Source organism: Hemitrygon akajei, chromosome 8 (assembly GCF_048418815.1).
Source record: "Hemitrygon akajei chromosome 8, sHemAka1.3, whole genome shotgun sequence".
Taxonomy (NCBI): domain Eukaryota; kingdom Metazoa; phylum Chordata; class Chondrichthyes; order Myliobatiformes; family Dasyatidae; genus Hemitrygon; species Hemitrygon akajei.
In genome coordinates, this window is record NC_133131.1 from 110,190,106 (window position 1) to 110,209,493 (window position 19,388).

At 39.2% G+C, this 19,388-nt stretch overlaps 1 protein-coding gene across 2 annotated transcripts in view; it reads right to left on the bottom strand.

The window, feature by feature from the left end:
* LOC140732153 (contactin-associated protein-like 2) overlaps positions 1-19,388 on the bottom strand; it is a 1,811,541-nt gene that overhangs the window by 661,572 nt on the left and 1,130,581 nt on the right. The window lies entirely within an intron of this gene.

Here is a 19,388-nt window from a genome sequence, read left to right on the forward strand (position 1 = left end):
TTTCCCATCAAACTGCATTTGCTGTTCGCAGTACGGCCTCCTCTACACAAAACAGACCAAGCACAGATATGGTGATTGATATGCAGTGAACCTGCTTTAGGACCGCAGGACTTCTAAACTTCCAGTTGCTGCCACTATAATTAATTATCACATTTCCACTCTCAAATTTCTGCCTCTGATCTCCTGCACTGTAACAATGGGGCTCAATACAAGCTTGTGGAACAGCATCTCACCAGGGCATATGGCAGCTTTCAGGATTCAATACTGAGCTGTGAACTCTGTGCTACAAAGCTAGACTAAGCAGCGGAAGCTATAGTGGTGCATGGTGAGGCTGCAAACATTGTATATAGCACTTAAAGGAGTGTTTACACCACAACTTAAGTAGGAAGGCTTTTCTGGCATCCCCCGAATCTACTACTACGACATTTAATATCCCTGCTGAGTCAGTGGATGGATTGGCAATAATCTAATACATTTCTTGGATTGTGGGGAACTTCCAGATGATTAGAAAAACCACTGATGTAACAAAACAATATGGGTAAGATGGGAGATTGTAACAAAAAAAAAATGACATTTACCATTAGAGCAATATCTGTAATATTTTGACTGGGAAATACCGGAATCCATTATCAAAGATATAATAGCATAACTTTAAAAATCTTTAATTACTCTGGCTCAGTCAATATAGACTCATGAGAGGGAAATCAGTTTTGACAGAAGTGACAAAAGAAACTGCAGATTCTGGAACGAAAATCAGCATTGGACGAACTTAGTGGGTCAAGCACCATCTATGGAGGCAAATCATGTGGCAACGTTTTGGGTTGAGGGGGAAGAGGAAAGATCACAAGTATTTAGTGGGGTATAGATAGTGGGGTAAGGATGGAGTATAGAAACTGCTGGTGATAAGTGGAACTGATGTGGAGGGGATATTGGGCAGTTGGAACCTGTTGGGGGAGTAGAATGGGAAGGTGTCTGGGAGGAGAACATTGGGCTATGGATACCTGAAACTTATATTCCACCTGGGTAGTTTCCTAATTGATGGCAAGATCATCGATTACTTTTGTCAATGATCTCTGTCCCTTCAAATTCAAAATTCAAAGTATATTTATTGTCGAAGTATGTATACATAACCATATACAACCCTGAGATTCATGTTTTCTGGACATTCACAGTAAATACAAGAAACACAATAGAATCAATGAAAACCTAGGTGGATAAACAGGACAGAGAAATGCACAAAGACAACACTGCATATACAGGAAAAAAGCAATAAATATTGAGAACATGAGATGAAGAGTCCTTGAAAGTGAGTCTATATATGGTGGGAACAGTTCAATGAGGGGGTGAGTGAAGTTGAGTGAAGTTATCCTCTTTGGTTCAAGAGCCTGATGGTTGAGGTGTAATAACTGTTCCTAAATCTGGTGGGTCTTGTGGCTCCTGTACCTTCTTCCTGATGGTAGCAGCAAGAAGAAAGCATGGTCTGGATTGTGGGGATCCTTGATGATCAATTCTGCTTCCCTGCGACTGCACTCTGTGCTAATGTGCTCAATAGTGGGGAGGGCTTTACCCATGATAGACTTGGCCATATCCATTACATTTTGTAGGCTCCTCCATTCAAGGACATTGGTGTTTGTTTCCATGCCAGGCCACGATGCAACCAGTCAATATACTCTCCACCACGCTTCTGTAGAATTTTGTCAAAATTTTAGATGACATGCCGAATTTTCACAAACTTCTTAGAAGGTAGAGGTGCTGCTGCGCTTTCTTCATAATTGCACTTATGTGCTAGACCCCAGACAGATCTGAAATGATAAAACTGAGGAACTTAAAGCTGCTGACCCTCTCTGTCTCTGATCCCCAATGAGAACTGGCACGTGCACTCTGGTTTCCTTCTCCTGAAGTCAGTAATCAGCGCCTTAGTCTTGAGCAAGTGGTTGTTGTTGTGGCACCACTTAGCCAGATTTTAAATTTCCCTCCTATATGCTGATTCATCACCATCTTTGATTCGGCCAATGACAGTGGTGTCATCAGCAAACTTAAGTTTGGCATTGGAGCTGTGCTTAGCCTCACAGTCATAAGTACAAAGTCTGTAGAGCAGGGAACTAAGCACACAGCCTTGTGGTTCACCTGTGCTGATGGAGATTGTTGTTGCCAATCAGAACAGATTGGGATCTGTGAGTGAGGAAATGGAGGATCAAGTTGCACATGAAGGTATTGACTTCATGGTTGTAAAGTTTATTGCTTTTTTTTTGAAGGGATAATAGTATTGAGTGCCAAGTTGTAATCAATGAAAAGCATCCTGATGCATGTGTCTTTGCTGTCCAGGTGTTCCAGGGTGGAGTAAAGAAAGAAAAAAGAATTCCCCTTTTTATCTTTTCAATCTTTACCTGATTCCTTTGATCTCCATGTCCTTACCTCATTCTCTTTACATCACCCACACACTTCTCCTACTGGTTCACCTTCCCACCTTATTCCCTTTATTCAATGTTCTGCCTTACTCTCATATCAGATTCTATCTTCTTCAGCATTTTGTCTTTCAGCCTATCACCTCCCAGCTTCTGGCATCATTCTCATTCTTCTCCCTCCCTCATCTACCTATTAACTTACAGGCCTGGCAGCTCTTCTCCACCATTTCCCTCCACCTTCTCGCTCTGTCTATCTCTCCTCTTTCTTTCTGGTCCAGATGAAAAGTTGACTCTCCATTTCTCTCCATAAATGCTGCATTACTGGCTGAGCTACTCCAGAGCCTTTGAGCTGTTGTTCAATGTTCATACCATTTGGTTGTAAGCTACCCATGTGGAATACAAGATTTTGTTCTTCCATTTTAGAATTGATCTCTCTGTAGCAATGGAGATGGTCGAGGACAGACAAGTCAGTGTGTGTGGGAAGGGTAGTTAAAATGATGTGCAACCAGAAACTCAACTAGGTGTTGCAGACACAGCACAGATCTTCTTGATAATGGTCACATAGTTTAGCTTTGCTATTACCCATAGAGAGGAAACCACATTGCGATCACAGAATATTGTAGACCAGCTTGGAAATGAAGCAAATGAACATTTACCTAGCAATCTCAAGTGTTCCTAATTCATCTGAGGGGATGCCAATACTAACTTCATAACATATGCACCTTAAAATCTCTTGCCACTTCATATCCATTACAGACAGAAACGTCTTTGGTATCTACTAAATCCTAAATGGTAACTTATAGTCCCTAGTATGTAGGAAGACAATTGCTTCTAACTACTCATGTCCACATTTAACTGTATCATGGTATGGGAAAGGACAATATTGCTGACACATTAAAAGTCCACCAGTTCTGCAATTAATTTGTGTGAGATTGTCTGTGGATACCACTGATTATCAGTTGATTCCTTAAGGTCACCTGTCATCCTGACAGGCTGCATCACTGTCTGGTACGGGAGGGGGCTACTGCACAGGACCGAAAGAAGCTGCAGAGAGTTGTAAGTTTAGTCAGCTCCATCCTAGGTACTAGCCTACAAAGTACCCAGGACATCTTCAAGGAGTGGTGTCTCAGAAAGGCAGTGTCCATTATTAAGGACCTTCAGTACCCAGGGCATGCCCTTTAATCACTGTTACCATCAGGTAGGAGGCACACACTTAGCGATTCAAGAACAGCTTCTTCCCCTCTGCTATCTGATTCCTAAATGGACATTGAACCCTTGGACAATGCCTCACTTTTTTTTTAATACGTAGTATTTTTGGTTTTTGCACAATTTTTAATCTATTCAATATACGTATACTGTACAAAATAAACAGAATAAGATTTATTTATTTTTTATTATTATTATTTTCCCTATATTATGTTTTGCATTGAACTGCTGCTGCTAAATTAACAAACTTCACGACACACGCCAGAGATAATAAACCTGATTCTGATTCATCCACATGTGATCACTCGGGCTACTTCACAATGCACGGCGGTGGTTCTTGTACGGGCTTCTCCAACACGTTGTACACTTTCTTGTCCTTGTCTGCTGTCTGGACATGTCGTGGCTGTCCGTTTTGCCATCTGACAATGAGAGAGCTCCTCAGCAATAGTCTCTTACATACGACTCCTACTCCTTTCCATTCGGGACCTGTATTTCACAGAGCTGTACCTTGTAACAGATTCTTATGCTGGTCTTCAGACTCTAAATATTGAGTATCTGAAATGGCTTTTCCTCATCTCTTGGCTGCACTTCAGCCCCATGCTCCTGATCTTTGGTCACTGAAGTGCAGAGGGTGGGTCACCCATTCAGTCTCCTGGTTGATTTGCTCCTCAGCCTGGCCAGATGGTGTGTAGTTGAGTGTGCTGCCCAAGCTGATTGCCTGCCTCTCTCCTGGGGTTAGGTTAATGCCTGTGTGCCCATGGAGAAAGAGCACAAGTATCAATGGGTACAGTGAAGAATTTCTGGGATTTTTTGGGAACCACAGGGGCTCAAGTACATACTTGATCATGATGGTCATGTTATAATTTGAAACTGTGAATAGTGTGTATTGTGACATTGTATTAATGTGATCCTGTAATCACTAAATGAACTGTTTTTGCAAAAGGAGGGAGATGTGTGGGGGTGGGGGGCTTCACAAATTAGAAGAAAATAGAATGTTTTGAATAATACATCACATTCTACTATAAAATAATATTTACTGAGATTTTCTGGGACTTCCCTGGAGTACACGAATAGAATAATACTGAAGCTTCCCAATGGAGTTTCACTAAACTTCAGCTCGTACAGATTTGAACTCATTATAGAAGCTGATAAAATTAGGAAAATGGTGTTGAATGTATTACCAATATTTGGGGCTACCTGCTGTGTCTGCAGCAGCCATGATCCATACAAAGCTCATTCTTGGTTACTTTCACCATGACTGTGTTGGTCTTAGCTTTAATGGCCCTGCTAGCTCAAGAGCTTCCCATTTTCCTGCATGATCCAATAATGTGGAAAAGAAGGTGACATGGCATTTCCCTCATTTTATTTTTAATTTCTTGATGGCTATGCTCTGGAATCACACCCCGGGCTAAGCTGCCTCATGTTCCTTTGGCATCACTTCCATACACGTCAAATCCTTTGAAGGTTTCCTACTGTTGATTTGATTTCAGCAAATCTGCAGTACATGAACCAATCCCTCAATGGCTCAGCTAAAATTATCTGAAGGTTACATCATTTTGTCAGTATCTGCAGCCTAACCTTGTATTCATCAATTGCTTTTTTTGGTTCCTGGCTACATATGCCAAATTTGTAATTCCCACAGATTTCATGAAGTGTGACAGCAAAGTATCTCCTGAAGGCACTCACTTTAGTATCATGAAATGTCATCAGTAGTTCATGCTGCTGGGAGTCTCGCTGAAGTCTCATAAGTCACTGGCCCCACAAGGAGCAACAATATTGCCTTTCTCTGCTCCCATATAGCTGCGTTTCTCTGTTATGCATCCTCTCTCAGGACCTGACAATATAATTTGCCATGAGGAAGATTTCCATGCAGTGTGAGTGGCTGAGTCCACTTGTACTCATGTTATTCTACTGTATTCCTGTTAGATTAACTGCCTACCATTGTCACTGGTCTATTTAAAAACCCCATTCTCAACGTTTCTTTCATGAACTCCCCTTTCTCTGTCTCTCCCATAAGCAACAATGTCTCTAAATCTGTGGCAGTGTGGTCTCCTTGAGTTTCTATATGTCGTTAAAAACATTAGCAATTAGACAGATTGCATAAAGAATTCTAAACTGAAGGCAGCAGCACTCAGTCGAAAAGCAGTGCTGCAACTATTGCAACATATAGTAAACTCAGTTCTTAAACTTACACTTCACCATAGATTGCCATGGGGAGAACTTATTGCAGAAAAAATGGCACAGAAATATGTTTTAGTATTGAACCAAGCACAACTTTTCACTCCAAAAGGAAACATTATTTTGCTGGATGTTTCAGTACTTCGTTTTCAACTTGTTTGTTTCTTTTCTGTCGTGTTTCTTACCGTCAGCTCACATTTGATGAACTGTAGCTCGAGGTTCAAACATTGCAAACATCAAGGAGGAGAATAAATGCTGGATACATATTGCAGAGGCAGTCACACTCCCAAATTTCCTCGAACTTGATCGGGGTAAGAGGTAGATGGGTGTGACCCGAAGGGTGGCTCCAGAGGAGCTCAGCCTTTGCTAATGTCTAACAGGAATGAACTTCCTGATCGCTATTTGAAGCAGCATAGGGACGACAGCAGGATGTGAAGTGGTCTATAGTACCACTGCACAGGGGGCATTCAACTGGGGAAAAAGAAAGGTAGGAGTCATAAGGAATGGCATAGTTAGTGGAACTGACACCATTCTCTGTAGGAAAGACAGTGTGATGGATAATTACTTTCCAAGATGCAAGTGGCTTATTGCTGACATCAACTTTCCAGTAGCATGACACTTTCTTAAGGGTCAGAATCATTTCTGATAAAAGTTAAACTGTTAACCAATTAGTCAGCTTCTTGTTGTCAACAAGAACCCATCTTCAGTTCCTAATGTAAATTGCAAACAATAATCAGTCTGAAGTTAAAAGGGTAGTTTTACAAGTAAACAGCACTATCTACAGAGCACAGGCTGCTTGCCCACAGTGGGAGATTGGCTCAAGAGAAATGGTTTGCAAAGTGAAGTGGCCATGAGAGGTTCTGGTCTGCTTCAGCTAAACTAAAACAATGGGGTTATGTTAATTGGTCTGCATTAATCCGGACAACAGTGGCAAAGGTACTTGCGTCATTGTGATAGAGATCATGGAAGGTCAGACGTATGTTGTCACAGGTGGTTGGGATATTTGTGTACTTAGAGAGTTAGTCCTTGCAGCATTACTTTTAGGTATCTGGGATCTCTGTCCCCAGAAGCTTTCGAAACACCTCTGTGAATTACTTTATCTCAGCAGAGGCATCTGAAAAAATTACATGAAAATAATGTAAACTCATAGCAAAGCAGTATAAATGCTCAAAATTATTGGCAATTGTTAGGAATGACAAGGACAATGGCAAAAAGATGGGGCGATAGAAAAAAGAACTACAATTCATTCCTCAAACTTTCAGTTTCTGCAATGGTGACTCGTTTATCTGCGACTCATTGATATGTTCCTTGAGTTTGTAAGAATTGTACCTGTGTTTGAAAATCCTCCGTAGTTTATAATTCTTTTGGAATTTGGATTTTTTTTATAAATCAGAGATTTTCAGTGAGTTTTTGAATGCATGTTAAGAGCAATTTGTCTAAATTTTAATGTGTATCTTTAAAGTAAAATAAACTGTGTTTACTGTATAAAATAGTGGGTATTGTAGAGACTAGATAGGGGAGTAAGCTAGTCTTTGAAGAGTAGGTTGATACAGTATAATCTTCCTATCATGAGGGATACCTATATGGGATAGGACTTAAAAACTCCTTTTGGGTTTAGGGCTTTGCAGATAGTGAGCCCAATACCATCACAACAAAGTCCTGAACACTGCGTTGCTTGCCCAGCACCAGGGTTAAGCATATGTCCATAAGATCATAAGGCTAAAGAGCAGAATCATGCCAGTCTGCTCTGTCAATCTATCATGGCTGATTTATTATCCCTTTCAACCCTATTCTCCTGCCTTCTCCCCATAAAAAGTCTTCTGGATAAGAGAAAGACTTGGAGAGGGAAGTGCAGTATGTATTTGTCAGATTCCATGCAGGCATTAATGACGGAGATAAAACAAGGAGGGCCATTCTTCTGAAGGAATATGAGCAGTTTGGAGCAACTTTGAAAATCAGGAACATAAGATTATTACCTGAACCTCATGCAAACAGGCAGAGGATAAATCAAATTTGAGAAGTAAGTATGTGGCTTGCAGTGTAGTGTCAGAGAAATGGGCTTTGATTCAGGGGGCACTGGCATTAGTATTGGGGAGGAGAGCTGTTCTGCTGAGGCACGCTTTGTCTGAACCATAGTAGAACTGGTGTCCTGTGAAACTGCAGGGTTATAGACAGTGCTTTAATCTCATTAGACATTGAAGGTTCAGGCGACAGTAAGTCTAAGAAATCAAATAGAATGAGGGAGCTATGGTACAGGATAATGAGAGGTGAGCAAGGGGACAGAAGATAAAAGCAAAACTGTTTGACAGAAATTGAACCTGAAACAAGAAAAATCTGTAAGAAATCAAAGCTTGGACGTCTTTATCTGAATGCCCACACCATTTGTAATGAGGTAAGTATGTCAACTGCACAAATAGAAATAAATGAGTTTGATTTAATTGATATGATAGAAACGTGATTGCTGGATGACAAGGACTGAATATTCAATATTCCAAAAGAATAAGAAAAAAAAGACAGGGCTGTGGTCATGTTTAATCCGGGAAGTCATCACAATGATGTGGTATCAGCTTGGATGCAAAAATGACAACCAGGAGAAAAATAAACTTAAATAGTGATGTGAGATCCAAAGGCTCCAAAATGCTATTTCAAGATAAATAAAGTATAAATGGAAAAATATCAAAACCATGTCAGAATGGACCTTCAATTATTATGGATGATTTTAATCTGTCCATTGATTGGACAAATCTGATTGACATGGACAAAGGATAACTTGGACGAAGAAATGCAGAGTGCATCAGGGACTGTTTCTTAAAGGAAGATAATACAAAAAGCATATGTTGCAAAGTTAGTAATATTAGATTTGGTCATGTGCAATGAAGTAAGATTAATAAATCTAAATTTATGGATCTCTGAAGAGGATACTGAGGAAGTTCAAAGGGAAATAAAGAAATGGTGGATAACTTAAAGCAATATTTAGCATCAAGCTTCATGATGAAGGACAAGTTTTGTATCAGGACCAACATCACGTTTAATATCACTGACATATATTATGAAATTTGATGTTTTATGGCAGCAGTACAGCGGCATATTTAGGAATTGTGTTGTGCATACCTTGTACCAAGAACTTCAAAATGGAGTTCCTTTCTCAGTCAAGTGTGCAACATTCTGAACATGTTTTTATCCACTTAGTTCTTTTATTTTCTGACTGGTGTTTTCATCCAGCAACATATCTGTGTCCATAATTATAGCATGCTGTTATAGGATAATTTCAAATAATCGTGCATCGTCTAAGAACAAACCATTAGGCTTAAAACATCGTTCAAATCAATAATGTATTTGAAGTTTTCGAAGTCAGTGCAAGATGAAAGAATTTCTCTGACTATTGGTGTAACTAGCAAATACGTCAGCAAAGAGGAACAAATATAATGAAAGATGACTTGTAAAATTAATGTAAAATTAATTAACAATCATAATTACAGCCAAAATATTCTTGGAAATACTAAACATGTTTATTGAGTGTACAGCAAGAAAATAGCCTCCCTCTACAGCTGTCATAACATAAAACTGCCTTCTTTTCTAAGGTTAGTTGTTGCATATACCTATTTGAATCTGTAAATCTAGCAATTAGCCTGAAGTTGACTGAATGTTTAGTTGAATAAAAGATTAAGGTAAGGAGGATAAGCAGAGAGGGAATTGATCAAAGAACTTGAAGGATAGCTCCTGATCTACTGATAATGTACTGCCTAAAGAATAGACAAGCTAGCCCCAAAGACATGACTTTCTAGTCAATGAAGCATTTTTGAAGAGCAATCACTTTTGATCTTACAAACTTTAACATTCATTTAGAGTCAGGGAAATAATGCAAAAATCTCTAAATCATTTAAATTGAGTAGCAATATCATGGAGCTCTTCAGGATCACGCCATAACCAAAGACTTTAAGGGGCTGTGTACAAATGTAACTCCACACACGGTTATGTTCTTAAATGTCTTAAACAATCAAGAGATTCATACTTCTGTTAAGATTCCATCACTTAAAAGGATTTTTACAGAATACATGTTTTGAGAGATCATCTGCAGGTTATCCCAATGGATTTGAGAGCAGCATGCATTAGTACTGTGGAACAATATATCAAAGAAAACAACAACTTTAATGTTCAGTTCTCAGAACAGTGCCCTGAGCAACTGTTTTAATCTATTGACACAGAGGTGGGTACAATTTCTATAAACACTAGAGTGCTTGAGGGATTCTTTGGGCTCTAGATGCAGATTGAATGTATTCAAATTTACCTAACTGGCATCTAGATCGAAGCTACAAATATCATAAACTTTTCAACATTATTTCGGATATAATTCAGAATCTGGATACTCTGATGTCATAGTCGCTTTAAAAAATTTTTAGAGAAATTTAATTTTACTTTCTCAAATATGACATCTCCGACTACTTTGGACTTTCTTACACTGTTTTTCTACTCTAATTATTTCAGCTTTCTGTTGAGCTTCAAATCTCATGCCCAGTACATCAAGTACTTTACTATTAATAAACTGCCCCAGTTAAAACAATGTTGGAAGTCTCATCCATCACTCCATTACTTCCAAGATAAACTTCTTCATTGTTTTCTTCACATACTCTAATTTATTTTGAATCTTATCCTCTTCTAGGTCCCAATCATCTATCTCTTAACCTTTGTCAACCTTTGCTCAATCTTGCAATGCAATTTTATTTTAACTAAGTTACAGTCTATGCACTCCTCATAGTATATGCGCTCAACCTCTACAACAATGTTTGCTGCATATCAAAATACACATCCTTACTTTGATTCTGCTCTAGCAAATGCTGAGAAAGAATAATATTTGCTTTGGGCTTGTCACTCTGCCTTTTAATGTCAATAACACCCAACTCTTAAATCCTTGGTAATACAATTAAATCAAAATTCAAATTTATGTCTAGCAAGCTGGTTAATTAGCTTTTTTACTGGATGAGTAACTAAATGCAGTGGTCTCGTTGAAACTGAACATCTGTGTCAAGTTCGACTGAAATGTGTTTTAGACCAGATATCAATGCCACCACTAAGGTTTTCACCATTTTAACATCACCTGACTTCTACACCCTCTTCCCCCACCTTCAGAAACCTATTTGTTGCCAGATTCCTGATTGGCATCTTTGTTAACTTTGGACTTGACCATTCCAATAGACGAGAGTCTACAGATGCTGAATGCTGGAACACTACATACAAAATGTGAGAGTAACTCAGTGAGTTGGGCAGCATATATGGAGGGAAATGGAGAGTTGACAGTTTGGGTCAAGACATTTATCTGGTTAGTTCATAGATACTGACTGGCCTTTGTTCCTCCAGCTTTATGTGTTAACTAAGTGTCTGTCTATTTAGCTTCTCTTGTTATATCCACTATATCATCAGGTTATTCAAAATCTTGCTGCCCAGGTTGCACTCACATATAATCCCAATCACCTATTACCTCCTTTACCTGCTCATTTACATGTCATTTTTCAAATTCCTTTCATTTAAAATCTATCCATAACTTCATTCATTCAGCGTCCCACACTCCCAGTCCGCCAGCCCTACAGCCTTCTGGTTCTGAGTACCTCATTGCTTAATTTTTCTAACTTTGTCAGCAAATCTCCTGTTTACCAAAATCCTATCTCTGGGTTCATTTCCTTAATCTCTTTCTTTAAATCCTTATCACCTGCTTCTATGAGCTTTTGTTTCAAGTCAAGTCAAGTCAAGTCACTTTTTATTGTCATTTCAACCGTAACTGCTGGTACAGTGCACAGTAAAAACGAGACAACATTTTTCAGGACCATGGTGTTACATGAAACAGTACAAAAACTAGACTACAGACCTACCCAGGACTGCATAAAGTGCAGGCATTACAATAAATAACAAACAAGACAATAGGGCAGTAAATTGGTGTTAGTCCAGTCTCTGGGTATTGGGAGGAGTCTGATAGCTTGGGGGAAGAAACTGTTACATAGTCTGGTCATGAGAGCCCGAATGCTACGGTGCCTTTTCCCAGACGGCAGGAGGGAGAAGAGTTTGTATGAGGGTTGCATGGGGTCCTTCATAATGCTGTTTGCTTTGCGGATGCAGCGTGTAGTGTAAATGTCCATAATGGCGGGAAGAGAGACACCGATGATCTTCTCAGCTGACCTCACTATTCACTGCAGGGTCTTGCGATCCGCGATGGTGCAATTTCTATTGCAGCTGCTCAGGATGCTCTCAATACAACCCCTGTAGAATGTGATGAGGATGGGAGATTGACTTTCCTCAGCCTTTGCAGCAAGTAGAGATGCTGCTGGGCTTTCTTTGCTCTGGAGCTGGTGTTGAGGGACCAGGTGAAATTCTCTGCCAGGTTTACACCAAGAAATTTGGTGCTCTTAACGATTTCTACTGAGGAGCCATCAATGTTCAGTGGGGAGCAATACTATCTGCTCTGATAGCATTTGAGGACAATTTTATTTGATAAATGTCCTAAATTAAGGTTCATGGCATTACTCTTCGTGGTTATGTTATCAGGTTAAAAAAATCTTTGACATGGATGAATAATTTAGGAAATGACTCCAAATATCTTTGTAATTTCAATTCAGATTCCAAAGATGGAAATAAAAATCTGTTACCACTAATAGCGGCCACAAAACTCACACAATGCTGTACAACAAACTAACCCTTGTGTGTTCATTAAGGAAGAAAACCTTCTCTCCTAAACCAGTCTGTTCTTTGTGACTCTTAATTACTCTTCTGGGTAGCTTAGCCAGTCACTCATGAGAAACAATAAATGTCAACCCTGCTAACAATGCAGAAAATTGAAAACAAATAAATAACACATTGCTCCTTGGTGACAATCACAGTGCTTTGAAACAACGTTCTTTCTGCAGGTCCTAATGAAAACATTGTTGGCACTCTGTAATCTCAGATAAATACCATAGTATTATAATAGACTTCTAGTGTAAACTGCATTGTACAAAATATCATGTAACTAAACCTGTGTGGAAATTATCCAATTTAAAATTTATGGCCTCTTCCATCAGGCAGCTACAGTGTTGTATTATCCAAGTACGAACTCACCACCAAAACCCATTAAAAATTTGAAGGTTACAATTTTAGGAATGTTCAGTTTCTTCATGTTATTAGACATTTTATGTCATTATACCTCTGGATGACTTCTATTATAAATGAGATTGATAGATTCCATTTTACTCTGGAAAACATTAATATGGCACTTTTGGTTAGAAATATGAGTTTCTTAATTTTATTTTGTGTTTCATTGAATACAAAGGGTTAAATCAGTAAATGACTATTGAACCACATTGTATACCTAATGGAATTCACACTTCATTGGTAATTGCTTTTCCAGGCTAAACCCATGGTATTCAAGCACCATACTAATATCCGCAACAAAGCTTGTCTTGACAGTTTATTACTCTATTAGAATGTTTAGATGTTGAAGTGGAAAATAAACATGGGATAGAGGAAAAGACAGAGTGAAAGTAAGAGAGCAGATAAGGACCAATGATAAAGCACAGATAAAGGATAAAGCACAGAATCTTTTCATGAGTCAGATGGTGACAAACTTCAACAGGGACATGGCCTACAAAAAGTCAGCACTGCCAACGTTCACAACATTGCCAAAAATCTAATTGGTCCAATGATCAGGTTTATCATGGGAAAGCAGACCACAAAAATGCACATGATTTGTAAGTACATTTTAGTTTATTTAATGTAACTTCCTGCACCTGCACCATTCTCCCATAGTTGGAAATATCACACTCTGAGCTAACATATGGACAATACAGAACAACAGTTTTCAGGTTTACCTCTGTCCTGTGGTGATGTGGGTCTCACTGCAGCATTATGCTTGCAATAGGCAGCAGAGAGAGGATGACAATGGGCCTCAACTTCCTCTGGCTAAGTGAGAGGAACTGACTAGGAGTTACGTTCTTTACTTTTATTTAATGATCTTCATTCAAAAACAATATTCTTCTTTTACAGCAGCCTTAGATTTATCATCGGGGGCCCATTGTCAAAAGATTGTAATGGTCAACGATTGAAGAATGGTTACTTGAACAGAATCTGGAATTTCAGGAGCAGAATAAAAACAGACAATTTAAATGAAAATTGGTGCAACAGTGTGATGGCAAAAATGTTGATTAAATATTGATTTTAGTGAAACCTAACAGCATAATTGGCAGTGATGCTTCACTCACCTGATGAGCTCAACACCTGCTATGCGTGCTTTGAAAGGGAGACTAAAATTACACCTGTGTGAATCACCACAGTATCTGATCAGCCTGTGATCTCTGTCTCAGAGGCCAATGACAGAACATCTTTTAAGAAGGTGAACTCTCACAAGGCATCAGGCCCTGAAGGTGTACCTGGCAGGGTATTGAAAACCTGTGTCAACCAAATGATGGGAGTGTTCAAGGTCATCTTCAAACTCTCACTGCCCACCTGCTTCAAAAGGGCATCAATCATAACAGTATCCAGGACAAGCAGGGCAAGCTGCTTCGATGACTATCACCCAGTAGCACTCACATCTACTGTGAGGAAGTGCTTTGAAAGGATGATCACAGCTAGAATTTAACTCTCACCTGAGCATCGACCTGGGCCCTTGCAATTTTCCCACTGCCACAACATTTCTACTGCTGGTTCTCCACTGGGCTTTGGAACACCTGGACAACAACAGTATCTACTGTTGTTTATCAATTACAGCTTAGTATTCAAGACCATCATTCTCTCGATACTAATCAACAAGCTTCAAAATCTTGGCCTCTCTACCTCTTTCTGTAACTGGATCCTTGATTTCCTCATTGGGTGACCACAGTCATTATGGATTGGTGATCGCACCTCTTTCTCATTGACAATCAGCACTGGTGCACCTCAAAGATGTATACTTAGCCCACTCCTCCACTCTCTCTACACTCACAATGGCATGGTTAGGCACAGCTCAAACACCATTTATAATTTCGCCAAAGGCACCATACTTTGGCTTAGTCTCAGATGGCAAAGAAGAGGCATACTGGAATAAGTGATGGAGTTGAGTGATATCTCAACAACTGTGCCACCTATAACATCAGAAAAGGGCTTTGGAAAGGGAAAGTCAAGAGAACACACACCAGTCCTTATTGGAGGGTCAGTGGTGAGCAGCTTCAAGTTCCTGGGTAACAATATATCAATCCTGAGCCCGCCAAATTGATGCAATCATGACAAAAGCACTTTGGCTACATAACATTATGAGTCTGAGGGCAGTTGGTATGTCACCAAACACTCTAGCAAATTTCTACAGATGTACTGTGAAGAGCATTCTGACTGGTTCCATCACTGCTTGTTATGGAGGCTCCAATGCACAGAGATATAAGAGGCTTCAGGGAGTTGTAGACTCAGTCATCTCCCTCAGCCTCTGACACTCCACAGTGGTAAGAGCACAACTGTTACCACTATTGAGGACACCTTCCAAATGCAGTACTTCATTAAGGTGGCATCTATTATTAAGGACTTTCAGTATCTGGGACATGCCTTTTTCCTTTACTACCGTCAAGGGGGACGTACAGGAGCTTAAAGACCCAAACTTGATATTTTAGGAGCACCTTCTTTTCTGTCATCAGATTTCTGAAAGGTCCATTAACGCATGAACACTACCTCTTTTGCGTTATTTATTTATATTGTAATTTATAGTCATTTATAATGCCTGCCCTGTACTCCTACACAGAACAACAAATTTCCTAACTAATATCAGTGACAATAATCCTGATTCTGAATGAGTATAATATTTGTTGAAACATATCAATGTAAGTTATTATTACACTGAAAATGTGAAAATAATTTTCATGGTGATCATTAAATCATTAGAAATATGAGCAAAGATACATTTCTAGTTGTGAATTACTCCAACTTTGGTCACGTTAACAACACTTGAAGTTACTGTCTCCTTCTGTCCCAGTCTAACAGAGTCTGTGGATCAATGGCCACTTCAGAACCCAGAGAGCTGGGTTAGAAGCAAGTCATTCTCAATCTGAAAGGACTGCCCAAGGGACTCACTGCTGATTAAGCTCACAAACACACCCAGAAAAGTTTCTTAATAAAAGACTGCAATGAAGTCATTCATCATTTATAACAGAGAACATAACAGTACAGCACAGGAGCAGGCCCTTCGGTACATAGTGTTGTGCCAAACCAAATATATTAGTAATCAAATGGTCAACGAAACTACTGTAATCCCTTATGCTTATACAATGTCCATATCCTTCCATTTTATTCATATTCATGTGCCTATCTAAACACTTCTTAATGTCCCTAATGTGTCTGCCTCTACCTCCACCCAGGCAGTGTATTCCAGCCACCCACCACTCTCTGTGTAATATAAAAAAATTGTCCCTCACATCTCCTTTGAAGTTGCTCCTCATATCATATGTGTATGTCCTCTGGCATTAGACATTTCAACCCTGGGAAAGAGACCCTGCCAGTCTACTTTATCTATCCCTCTATCAGATCTCCCCTCAGCCTCCAACACTCCAGAGAAAACAACCCAAGTTTGCAGAACATGCCATCTAATCCAGGCAGCATTCTGGTGAATGTTATACCCTTCTGTACCCTGTCCAAAGCATCAACGTCTTTTCATAATGGGGTGACGAGAACCGTATGCAATATTCCACTTGTGGCCTAACCATTTTAAAGCTGCAACAGTTTGCTAAAAGCTGTTCAGAATGGCATCCTCCACATATTCCCATAAAATGGGATTGAGATGTCAACAAATTAGAGCGAGTACAGAGGAGATTTACTAGAATGTTACCTGGGTTTCAACACCTAAGTTACAGAGAAAGGTTGAACAAGTTAGGTCTAAATTGTGAGAGTAAGCATTCAGCATGGACTAGAAGGGCCGAGATGGCCTGTTTCTGTGCTGTAATTGTTATATGGTTTATTCTTTGGAGCGTAGAAGGTTGAGGGGGGACTTGATAGAGGTACTTAAAATTATGAGCGGGATAGATTGAGTTGATGTGGATAGGCTTATTCCATTGAGAGTAGGGGAGATTCAAACAAGAGGACGTGAGTTGAGAGTTAAAGGGCAAAAGTTTAGGCGTAACATGAGGGGGTAATTCTTTACTCAGAGAGTAGTAGCTGTGTGGAATGAGCTTCCAGTAGAAGTGGTAGAGGCAGGTTTGATTTTGTCATTTAAAAAAAATTGGATAGGTATATGGACAGGAAAGGAATGGAGGGTTATGGGCTGAGTGCAGGTAGGTGGGACTAGATGAGAGTAAGCATTCAGCACGGACTAGAAGGGCCGAGATGGCCTGTTTCTGTGCTGTAATTGTTAAATGGTTATATGGTTAAAATTCTGTCAGATTTTTCACAGAAATAAATGACAAGGAGATTCAGTAAAGAGAGAACAGACACAAGATATTGAGCTGAGAGTTAAGTTTATATTAGAACATTAGAAAGTTTTTGACAAGAACAAGCCCAACAAAGCTTGCCAAATCCCTATTCAGATAGTGTATTGAAATAACAATCAAGTTTAGATTTGGAAGTCTCTTAAGGTACTACTTTCAACTCCACAAACAGGTAGTATGTTCCATGTGCCCACAACTCACTGGAAGGAAATGCTTCCAGATGTTAGTCTCAATTCTCCCTATAACCAATCTCCTACTATGGCCCTGTGTCCTTGTTGATGGATAAATTCTGAAGTAGCAGCTGGCATCCACCTTATTTAAACCCTTAATGATTTTGAATGCTTCCATCATACCTCCTCTCATTCTATGTCTACTTAGCCTAAAAAGATTTAATCCTTTCAATCTTTTTTCATAGCTCATACCTTGCAGGCCTGGAGTGAGTCTCATCGGCCTTCTCTGGACTCTCTCCAGTGCCTTCACATTGTTCACAAAATAAGGAGACCAAAATTGTACACAGTACCCAAGGTGGAGCCTCGCAAGTGCATTATACAGCTTAAGGAGAACTTTTCGAGAGTTGAACTCCACTGAGTGTATTATCTAGCCCAACATTCTATCAGCCTTCCCAATCGCTTCTGTGCATTGCCTAGATGTTGATAGTGATGAGTCTACCAGGATGCCCAAATCCTTCTCAAACAGAGTTTTTTCTAAATCCACCCCCCCCCCCATTGTATATTTATATCAAATATTTCTAGTTCCAATATGTAATATTTTACATTTACTTACATTAATCTTCAGCTGCCATTGATCTGCCCACATTTGGATTTTGTTTCTGCTGCGTGAATGTTATCAACCATCCCCCTAATTTTGTGTCATCTGTGAATTTCACGAGTTTATTAGTTATGTGCTTATCCAAATCTTTAATGTAAACTACAACCAGTGGTGGCCCCAAAACTGATCTCTGTGGAACTCCACTTTTAACATATTCTAGGTGTGAAAATGACCCTCTCATCATAACTCATTGCCTTCTGTTTTTGAGCCAATTCTGCACACATTCACACACCTTACCTGATCCATACCTCCTGTAATTTAATTATTAACCTCTGTCAGGAACTGTGCCAAAAGCCTTCTGAAAGTCCAAGTAAATGAAATCAATCATTTTATTGTTATCATAATTTTAGTTGCCCCTTCATAGAACTCCAGCATATTAGTCAAACATGATTTCCCTTTCTGAACCCATGCTGGTTTTCAAGCATGTCTGTTCTTATCAGCTGTTTTCCCATTTCATTCTTTATTAATGTTTCGATTAACTTACCTAAAATACACATTAAGCCTACTAGTCTATAGTTATCAGGGTCAGCGTGGTCACCCTTCTTATATACCAGGACAACATTAGCCCAGTTTGAGTCCTTGGGGATTTCACCAGTCTTCACTGACTTTTGGATAATACTTATTAGGGGTTTGTATATACAATGACAGACTCTTTAAGTACACTTGGATATATGTTGTCGGGCCCTGGGGATTTATCAGCTTTCAGACTTTTCAACTAAAGCAAGACCTCACTTTCTAAGTTCTCTAAGTCACTTAAAATAACCTTAATTTTCTTTACATTTACTGGCATATTGCTAACATCTTTGCAGGTGAATACTTTAGCAAAATATCAGTTAAGAGTATCCATTATGTCCTTCTCTGCATAATTTAACACCCCACTATTATTCCTAATACACTTAACTTTTCTTTTACTACTAAAGTATGGAAAAATTCTCTTAGGGCAATCTTAGCATTATCAGCAATATCCTTCTCAACTTACCTTTTGGCAATCCAAATTTCCCTCTTGACTATAGCTCTCATATTTTCATATGCTCTATGGTTAACATCATTACTATTTTTTCTGTATTCTTTATATAGCTGTCTTTTCTTCAATTTTTGATGTAAATTTTTATTCACCTCTGTAGTTGATCTATTGTTTTTCTTGCTTTTCCTGAACATGGGTATGAACATTTCCTGTACTACGCATATTACCACTTTAAATCAACCCCATTGTTCCTCAACTGACTCAACATCAAGTAGTTCTTTCCATTTTACCTTCTGAAGTCTTTGCTGCATCTGCACAAACTTTCTCTTTCTGAAATTCAATTTAATGGCTTCAGTTTTTACTGATACACTCTCCCAAAAACTTTGGGACTAACAATGTTATGAACAT